At 42.1% G+C, this 8,414-nt stretch overlaps 1 non-coding gene across 1 annotated transcript; it reads right to left on the minus strand.

Moving 5' to 3' along the window:
* Positions 1-1,578: 1,578 nt before the first annotated feature.
* Positions 1,579-1,660, minus strand: trnas-gcu. Its single transcript has one exon. It is a non-coding gene; the product is annotated as a tRNA-Ser (tRNA).
* Positions 1,661-8,414: the final 6,754 nt, after the last annotated feature.

Genomic DNA, 8,414 nt, shown 5'->3' on the forward strand with positions numbered 1-8,414 from the left:
ATTGTATTAACCTAAGGATGAGTGTAACTCTGCACTAGCTGGTGAGGTCATGGGAGTTTATGGGACTGCAGGTACCAAGCATGGAAGATAACGCGGTCTGGGGGAGTCAGCTAAGCGGAAACCGGAACCCCTCCGAAGGAGGACACCTGCAGAAGATGGAGAAAAACAAGTCCATATATAGGGTTCCGGAGAGATGACTAAATGAGGATGGGCCAGCTTTTTGTTTAGGTTAAAATGCTATGTTTTAGTGATTTAGGTCAGACATCTTCTGGTGTTCCTGCTGTGAGCTGGTAAGGAGTGTCTCCCTTAGTACTAAGGCCAATAAATCTTTTAAACTGAAGATTCTGCTTCTGACCATTTTTGACTCCTGGTTTCTCTGTGCATTTTCCGGTCCATCGTGAGGAGAGGTTTTTTTAAAGTTTGAGTTTCATTTTGGTAATATTTTGTCTCCTCAACATTAACAAGGACGAAACTCTGAAGGTGACGTGTCCCCTTAATTTTCTGAAATTGGATCGTCCTCGCAGCTGTTCGTAGGGGAATTAGCTCAAACGGGTGAGTGCTGGCTTTGCATGTGAGAGGTAGTGGGATCAGTACCCACATTCTCCAACTTTGCTTAGCTCTTACTTTAAACAAGAAGGCAAGAGCCTTCGAATAATGTAAGAGGCCACTGCACCATGTCGAAGATCGTACTCTTAGTTAACAAGGACGAAAGGACGAAACTTAGTTAACAAGGACGAAAAGGACGAAACTCTGAAGGTGACGTGTTTTATTGAACAAAAGTTAGGACTACACGGTGCTGCTATGCTCGGTGAACACACCGTAGTTTCCATTCCCGGTCACTAGCTGGCGCTGACACCAAATGCACACAGGCAGCAATCTCTCGAGCGTGCAAGCAGTTACTTGTAAAAATGGTGAATGCACGGACGTTTGTTCGGGCCGACAGTCAGGTTGGGTTGCTGCTACGTGTTGCAAAGGGTGAGCAGCACAAACACCACTCTGCTAACCGCCATTATTACTGTTGGTGATCTACTCGTGCATGCGCAGGGCCACTTTTGACTGCAGCCGGGTGTGGTGCGCACATGCTATTTCACAAGTTGCGACTTCTTTTGAAATGCAAATGTGAGTGTCCGAAAAAGTTTGCTCCTGAGAGCTAGATTGAAAACGTGTTGCTGTCGGTGAATCCGATCGCAGTTGTCATTTAAACGAAAGGCCGAAGCGCAACAGAAACGTTACAGTTTCACTGCAAAACAGCTTTGTGTATTGGGATATACGGTGTTTCCAGTAGTCTTTATTTTGTCCAAAATGAAAAAGGTAGCTGGCGTGTCCTTTTTGAAGTACTTCACAAAAAACCAAAGCCACGAACGATGACGAAAGGGAGAAGCGGGTTCCCAATTTCAAACACCTAAGAGGAAAAACCAACATCTAGCTTTGAAATGTGTGCAAAGAAGTTATTTGAGGTGCTAAAAGATGACATGCTGTCACACAGAAAGCTATTGTTTGTCTGACAGCTCGGTTGAAAAAGGGAAAGGTCATAATTCTCCGGTGAACATAAGTTTTCAGAAGACACAAGAGACCGCACGATGAGAATGGGATTCGAACCCATGCGTGCAGAGCACAATGGATTAGCAGTCCATCGCCTTAACGACTCGGCCACCTCGTCTGGAAGCACATGCGTTCAGAGTCATAAAACAACGAGTAGACAAATACAAAAACAATTGCGAGCAGTCTAAAGACGCGTCAGGGTTCATGATTACAAAAATCGGATAGTTCTTACCTGTCTTTACCAAAGTTAAGGGGAGTTAGCTCAAATGGTAGAGTGCTTGCTTAGCGTGCGAGAGGTAGCGGGATCGATGCCTGCATTTTCCACACAGCTTGTCTTCTTACTACTAGCAGAAACCAAATTCTTGTCTTTGTTTGATGAAACATGTTTGGTCATTGTGTATTAAATCTGGTAGTATAGATTCTAGTCTCTTTGATAATATAGCAGTGAGTAATTTGTAGTCAATATTTACGACACTCACGGTTCTTTATTTTCCAGTTGATCCCTACACTCTTTAGAAATAATAGAGAATATTGCCTCTTTCCATGAGGGGGGAATTGTACTTTTTTTCCAGTACCCAGTTCAACACCTTAACCATAGTTGGAGCGAAGTAATCCTGCATGACTTTATACCACTCAGGGGTGAAGCCGTCTGCTCCTGGGGATCCCCCCCCCCTTATTTTCATGATTGCCTCTTTTACTTCCTCATCTGTTATCTTATTTGTTAGTTGACTATTCTGACTATCTGTGATCTTTTGTACATGTATTAGATCTAAAAATTGTTCAATTTTTTTGTCCTCTGCTGCTTGAAGTTGAGTATATATATGTTCAGAATATTTTTGGAAACAGTGTTTGATTCTTTTAGTAGGTACCGGCAGTGATGCTCTTTCCACTCAGGAATGGGAGAGAACGCATGCTGATCACGGAAAAAGTCCTAACTTCCCACCATCAAAAGTCTTTTTTTAGAATATTTTTTTTTTCCAAAAGCAACACTACTGTGCTAAAGTATATTAATTTTCCTTTACAATGATACCAATTTTATGTATGTTGAATCAATATAATAATAAAATAAAAAAGTAATAATAAAAATTGCATAGAACTGAAACATCATCCATTACTTTTAATCATTGTAATATATTTTTTTAAAACTTTGTACTATGATTGGCTGAACCCTTCAGGAGACCGAATACAAACAATCGTTTCACTTCTAGCTCAATACATTGTGCAACATTTTGCTTAAAACCATGGCATTATCAATTAGAGTTAATTCTGTATCTGTGTCAGCAAAATATCTCCTGAACCACTGGATTGATTTCAATGAAACTCTCAGAAAATTATTGTCTGTACATTTACAAGTGGTAAATTTTGAAGTCAACCCAATTTATGATGGCCACCACAGCTCATTGATCTTAATCTACATAAAAACAGAGACGCCTCAGTGAATTTTACAGATACTGAGCTAAAATTTAGCGAAATTATAGCTGAGAGTCATTCATCACATACTTCAAACATTAACAGATCATGCAAGATATGATATACATGAGAATGTGCATACAATTATTTTCAAGCTTTGAGCAAAATAGCTATAAATTAACAATTTTGTACTTAAGATGATCTTAGTTTAAAACTCTGGCATGAAGATGAAGGATGATATGCAGTCCTTTGCTCCTCATTACAAAAACAAATTTAATCAAAATCTGTGTCCATTAGCACAGATAAACTGACCTTTTGTTTAGCTTTGTTTGACTGATTTTTTTTTCTTGATTTTTTTACTGCTGATCTGCTTAAAGAATTGCCTGACCAGAGTGATTCTCACATCTCCTGTTGCCTGATCAACTGTTTGGTGATTATTTTTTTTTAGCTTTATACGTCTGCTTCTTGTCTCAAATTTCATAATCTTTTTTTCTTTCTTGGCGACTTTTTCACATTTTCCCACTTTGTTGCATTCCCCATCACCCATCTGACTGTTTTCTCTCAAAGCCTGAAGAGCCACAATCTAATTGAATAATTTATTAGCAGTTTCTCCAGAATTTATTACCTGGGTGGACAACTCAAAGAAGGAGGAAAAACGGAGGCAGGATGACACATGCAAGGAAGATTTAGTGAAAAGAGAATTCAAAGTGGGTAGGGGTGAGGGTTGGGAGGACAGATTGATTAAAGGTTCAAGAATTGATTATACAAAGGAAATAGTTAGGAAGGGCACAGAATGGTAGTAAAAACAATTTGTAGTAAGAGGAGTAATAAAAAAGAATGACGAGTCAGAAAATATTATTGGTTCACCGAGTTACACAAAAATTTACTACTGATTACAAATTTTTGATCAAGTCATTTAAAATGGCTAGTTTTTCTTTAAACGCTCTGACTGCTGAGACTATATGTACTGAACCTCCATGAGAAAAAGTCAATCAGTTTTTTTTTCAGGGGTTATTTTTTAGGCTTGCAACAAATAACATGTCCCTTTGATTATGCTGTCTTTAGTGGTGTGGTTTATATTGTGTAAAATAATGCAGCTTACTCTGTACCCAAAACAATACCCCATCCATACACACATCACCCCTACACACAGACACCCCTGTACCTGTATTATTCCACAGGGGTGGCAGCTTGAGCAGGGAGGTCCAGACATCTTTTTCCCCAGGCCCCTCTTCCAAGGCATTCTCGGGTCAGCCGATAGACGTAGTCTCTCCAGTGTGTCCTGGGTCTGCCATGGGGTCTCCTCCCACTTGAACACCCCCCTAGGGGTTTAGTTTATCTTAGCATCTCTCACGTTGGCTGTTTAGCGGGCCTTGGTAATGTTAGTACCTTAATTTAGTTATGTTTAGACCTTAGTTAGTAATTGTTATGTCGGCCGTATAGAGGGTCTGGTACCATTTAGAAAGCTCGGTATCATTAGCTTAGCATTCTCATGTTTTAGATTACTTATCCCAACTGTACACTTAGTTTAGTTTATCTTGTTTAGCTTTTGTGTTTCATTCTGTAACTTTGTCTGTAATTTTGTTCTTGTGTTGTAAAGCACTTTGAGTCGCCTTGTGCTGAAAAGTGCTATATAAATAAATGTACCTACCTACCTAGGGAGGCATCCAGGTAAGGCCCCCACATACTCGGGTGTACTTCACTCCATGGAGGTCTGCAAGTACTCAAGGTGGACTCAACACGGACTTGAAGCTGACCTCTGCTGGACATTTACACAGAAAGATAATTTTTTATGGTTGCGTACGTGTACTTGGTGTCGCACCAAAAACTGCCCAGCGAGAAACGGTGTTCACATCGAACTGTTTTGTATGCAACACAAACCACTCTCAGTTGAGAATTGGCACCATCTTGTGGATGAAAATGGAGTCAAATTTTGAAGAGTGTCTCACAGAGGAGATTAGAAAAAGAAATATTTATGATACATCAATGAGAGAATATAAGGACATTCAGAGAGCAAGAAATTTGTGGAAGGAAATAGCTCAGACCCTGGGTAAGGATGAGGTACTTTGTCAAGCTAAATGGAAGTACCTCAGGGACAGATTTATTAAGGCAAGAAAAAAGATGGGAGGAAAAAGTTGGGATGGGGCAAAGGGAGTTGTCCCACCAATTTTTTCTATGCTGTCTTGGCTAAACACCGTTGTAAAATGACGGGAGACATTCTTGCTCCTCGTCTGTTGACGCCATGACTAAAATTTGTTACCAGAGAATTTCAGGCAGTCTGTATGCTCGAATATGAGGTCTCAACCGTCCACAGATAATACGCATGGAGTCTGCGCTGCTCACGGAGTACGCACAGTACGTCCGAGTATGTGGGGGCCTTTACCAGTTGCCTGAACAACCTCAACTGGTTTCTCTCAATGTAGAGGAGCAGCGGCTCTCCTCTGAGTCCCAGATAACAAAACTTTTCACCCTATCTCGAAGGGAGCTACCCTGGGGAGAAAACTCATTTCAACTGCCTGTATCCACAATCTCATACTTTCAGTCACCATCCAGAGTTTGTGACTATAGTAGTAACGTAGACTGAAGGGCCTAGACTAGGCCTGAGAGGCATGATCCCCCCCTTTGTTCCCGTCCTGGCACCTGTGCTGGTTTGGCAGGGGCCAGGGTTGTGTGGGTGGTTGGGGGTATCTGACGGTATCTTGAGGGGGTTGCCTGCGAGTTGCCGCTCCCTTGGTGTGGGATTATTCGTATGGGTGCTCAGCCTACGTTGAGGAGTGGTGGGGTCCCGCTAGGTGGGTCCATGGCTCCTGGGGATGACAACTCGACTGGGGTCCTGGGGGCTATGCTGGGCTCTGGTGGGCATTCCCCTTCCTCTAGCCCTCTCGGGAGGTTGGCTCACCAGCGAGTTATATGCCCTATCACCTTGGTCCTCCTGGGTTCCGGCTGCCACGGTAGACTGGTGCCTGCTCGGTGTGTTGGGGGGTTGGGTCCCAGGCTTGGCCTGCACGACAGGAGGTGGTGGCATGACTAGGTTGGGGGGGCTGGTGCCCTGCGTCTCGCCCCATACCTCTTTGACCTGGAGGCTGCTGACCCTGTGCTTCGCTCATGACCTACCTTTGTGCAGACGTGCAGCTGACTTTGGGTGGTGCCGGGTGTCTGTTTACCTGGGGCTGCTATTGCTCTCTTGGGCTGGATCCACCCGTCCTTTCTGCTCTTGGATGCTGTAGATGGTGGGCCTTCTATTGTTCACAGCACTCTTTTACCTGTGCATCTCCAGGTGGCATACTCGCACATATACACCCACATAACATGAACACACTTTAAATATCTATATACAGTCAGTTTTTCTGTCCTTCTGTTACACATAAGCTTACCCACCCACCCACCCCCTTCACACACACACACACACACACACACACACACACACACACACACCTTTATGCACCAATTCACAAACAGTCCTGATGGTTGAGGGTCAAACAAACAGGTTACTATTAAAATAATGTGGCTTGCCTCCTCCGATGCTGGATTCAGTATTCATTCAATAAAAAAAGTCATGCAATTAGGAATTCAGCTTGAGATATACTTTTTGTAGAGCAAATCTGTTCTGGCACACATAGGCAGCCATCTTCTCTATATGGTGTGCCTAAAATACCATAACAGTGAAAATGTGTTTAAATTGTAAGAATCAAGCTCCTATTTTTCAATTTAAGAATTTATTTCATACACATGGAGAGTACAATTAGAGCACTGGTCCACAGAGCTAACAGCTGCTTCCGCAGTTATCAGTTGTGGCCATGACTCCTGAGCAGTGTTCACAATATCTTCAGGGTTTTGGTTCATGCCCCCAGGAAGTCTTCATTCAACTGGTGAATATTATTATTCAACCAGGATTTAACCCCACCATCACTAGCAGCCCCTGGACTGGGGACATCAGCACTGATCCTGTTTGTGTTGTTCATGGACAAGATCTAAAGGTGCAATCGTGAAGAGGAGGGTGTCTGGCTTAGGACCCTAGGGATCTCGTCTCTTCTTTTTGCAGATGAAGTGGTTCTGTTGGTGACTTCAAGCCATAACCTTCAGCAAACACTGGGGTGATTCATAGCCAAGTTTGAAGCAGCTAGAATGAGAGTCAGCTCCTGTAGGACTGAGGCCATGGTTCTGTTGTGGAATTTCTCTGAAACAATGATGAACTCAAATAATTAGACAAATCAAAACTGTCTTTTTTGATGATTTATTACATAATGGCTAGGAATGGACATGGGTTCATACAGAGAGTGAAAGTGAAAGTCTGATGAAGTTGTGACAACATTATCAACAAAACAGGAGATATTTATTCATTTTGCCGCTCGTGATCTAAATGCAATTAAACTTATGAGCCAATCAACCTCTAAGATGGGCTTGTAGACAATGCATGACACCTACTGTCCTCTATGGTGGCATGGCTTAATTTAAACGGAATGTACTATCAACCTGGCCATGACATATCCAAAGCCAGGGGTATGAATGTCCTTCTGATAACGTGATATAGAAATCATGAACTACAAATAACAAGCATTCTTTTAAACCAGAAATATGATAAAATTTTCATTCACAGTTCTCAAACAGAAAAAGGTGTAATGCTCCCTCCAAGCTGGAGTGGAGTTTCTGCTTCAAGTGAAGCACATCAAGTTCCTGAGAATTTTTGTTCATGAGTGATGGTAAGATGGAGTGGGAGATTGGTGTGGGCCTCATCTGCAACGGTAAAGATAGAGCTGAGTCAAAAGGTAAAGCTCTTAATTTCATAGGTGGAAAGAGTACTAAAATAACTACTCGTACTAAAGTGTAAGTACAGTTACTCAAGTAGTTACAAAGTTGCTTGTGTAAAATTCTTCTCAAGTGATAAGTTCAGTTTCATCTTAAACTATCAGTTAAAAGCTGTGTGTGCACTGATTTTTTTTCTTACTGATATCCTAGATCTAAAAATAAAACTAAGCAACATTTATAAACCATCATAGTTACAGCTGGTGCTGTAAAATTTTAAACAAACAGACTGTCAAATAAAACAAATTTAAAAGCTCCTCTGTCTCCTTAAAGTCAGTCGGTTAACCACATTTAAACTGGTCAGATGTTGGTGTTTTTGTTTTTAAATTTAACCACATAACAATGTTTATTGAAGGATATATTTTCATTACATCCATATATATGGCCCCGTGATGGACTTGCGACCTGTCCAGGATGTCCCCCGCCTCTCACACAGTGACTGCTGGGGATAGGCACCAGCTCCCAGCGACCCGAAAATGGAGAAGCGGGTAAAGAAAATGGATGGATAATTCCCTTCTCACCCTCCGCGGGTGGTCTTTTGTTTCATCCTCTGAGCTCGGGTCCTCTACCAGAGGCCTGGGAGCTTGAGGGTTCTGCGCAGTATCTTGGCTGTGCCTAGAACTGCACATTTCTGGACTGAGATGTCTGATGTTGTTCCT

The sequence above is a fragment of the Kryptolebias marmoratus genome, linkage group LG22, assembly GCF_001649575.2.
Source record: "Kryptolebias marmoratus isolate JLee-2015 linkage group LG22, ASM164957v2, whole genome shotgun sequence".
Taxonomy (NCBI): Eukaryota; Metazoa; Chordata; class Actinopteri; order Cyprinodontiformes; family Rivulidae; genus Kryptolebias; species Kryptolebias marmoratus.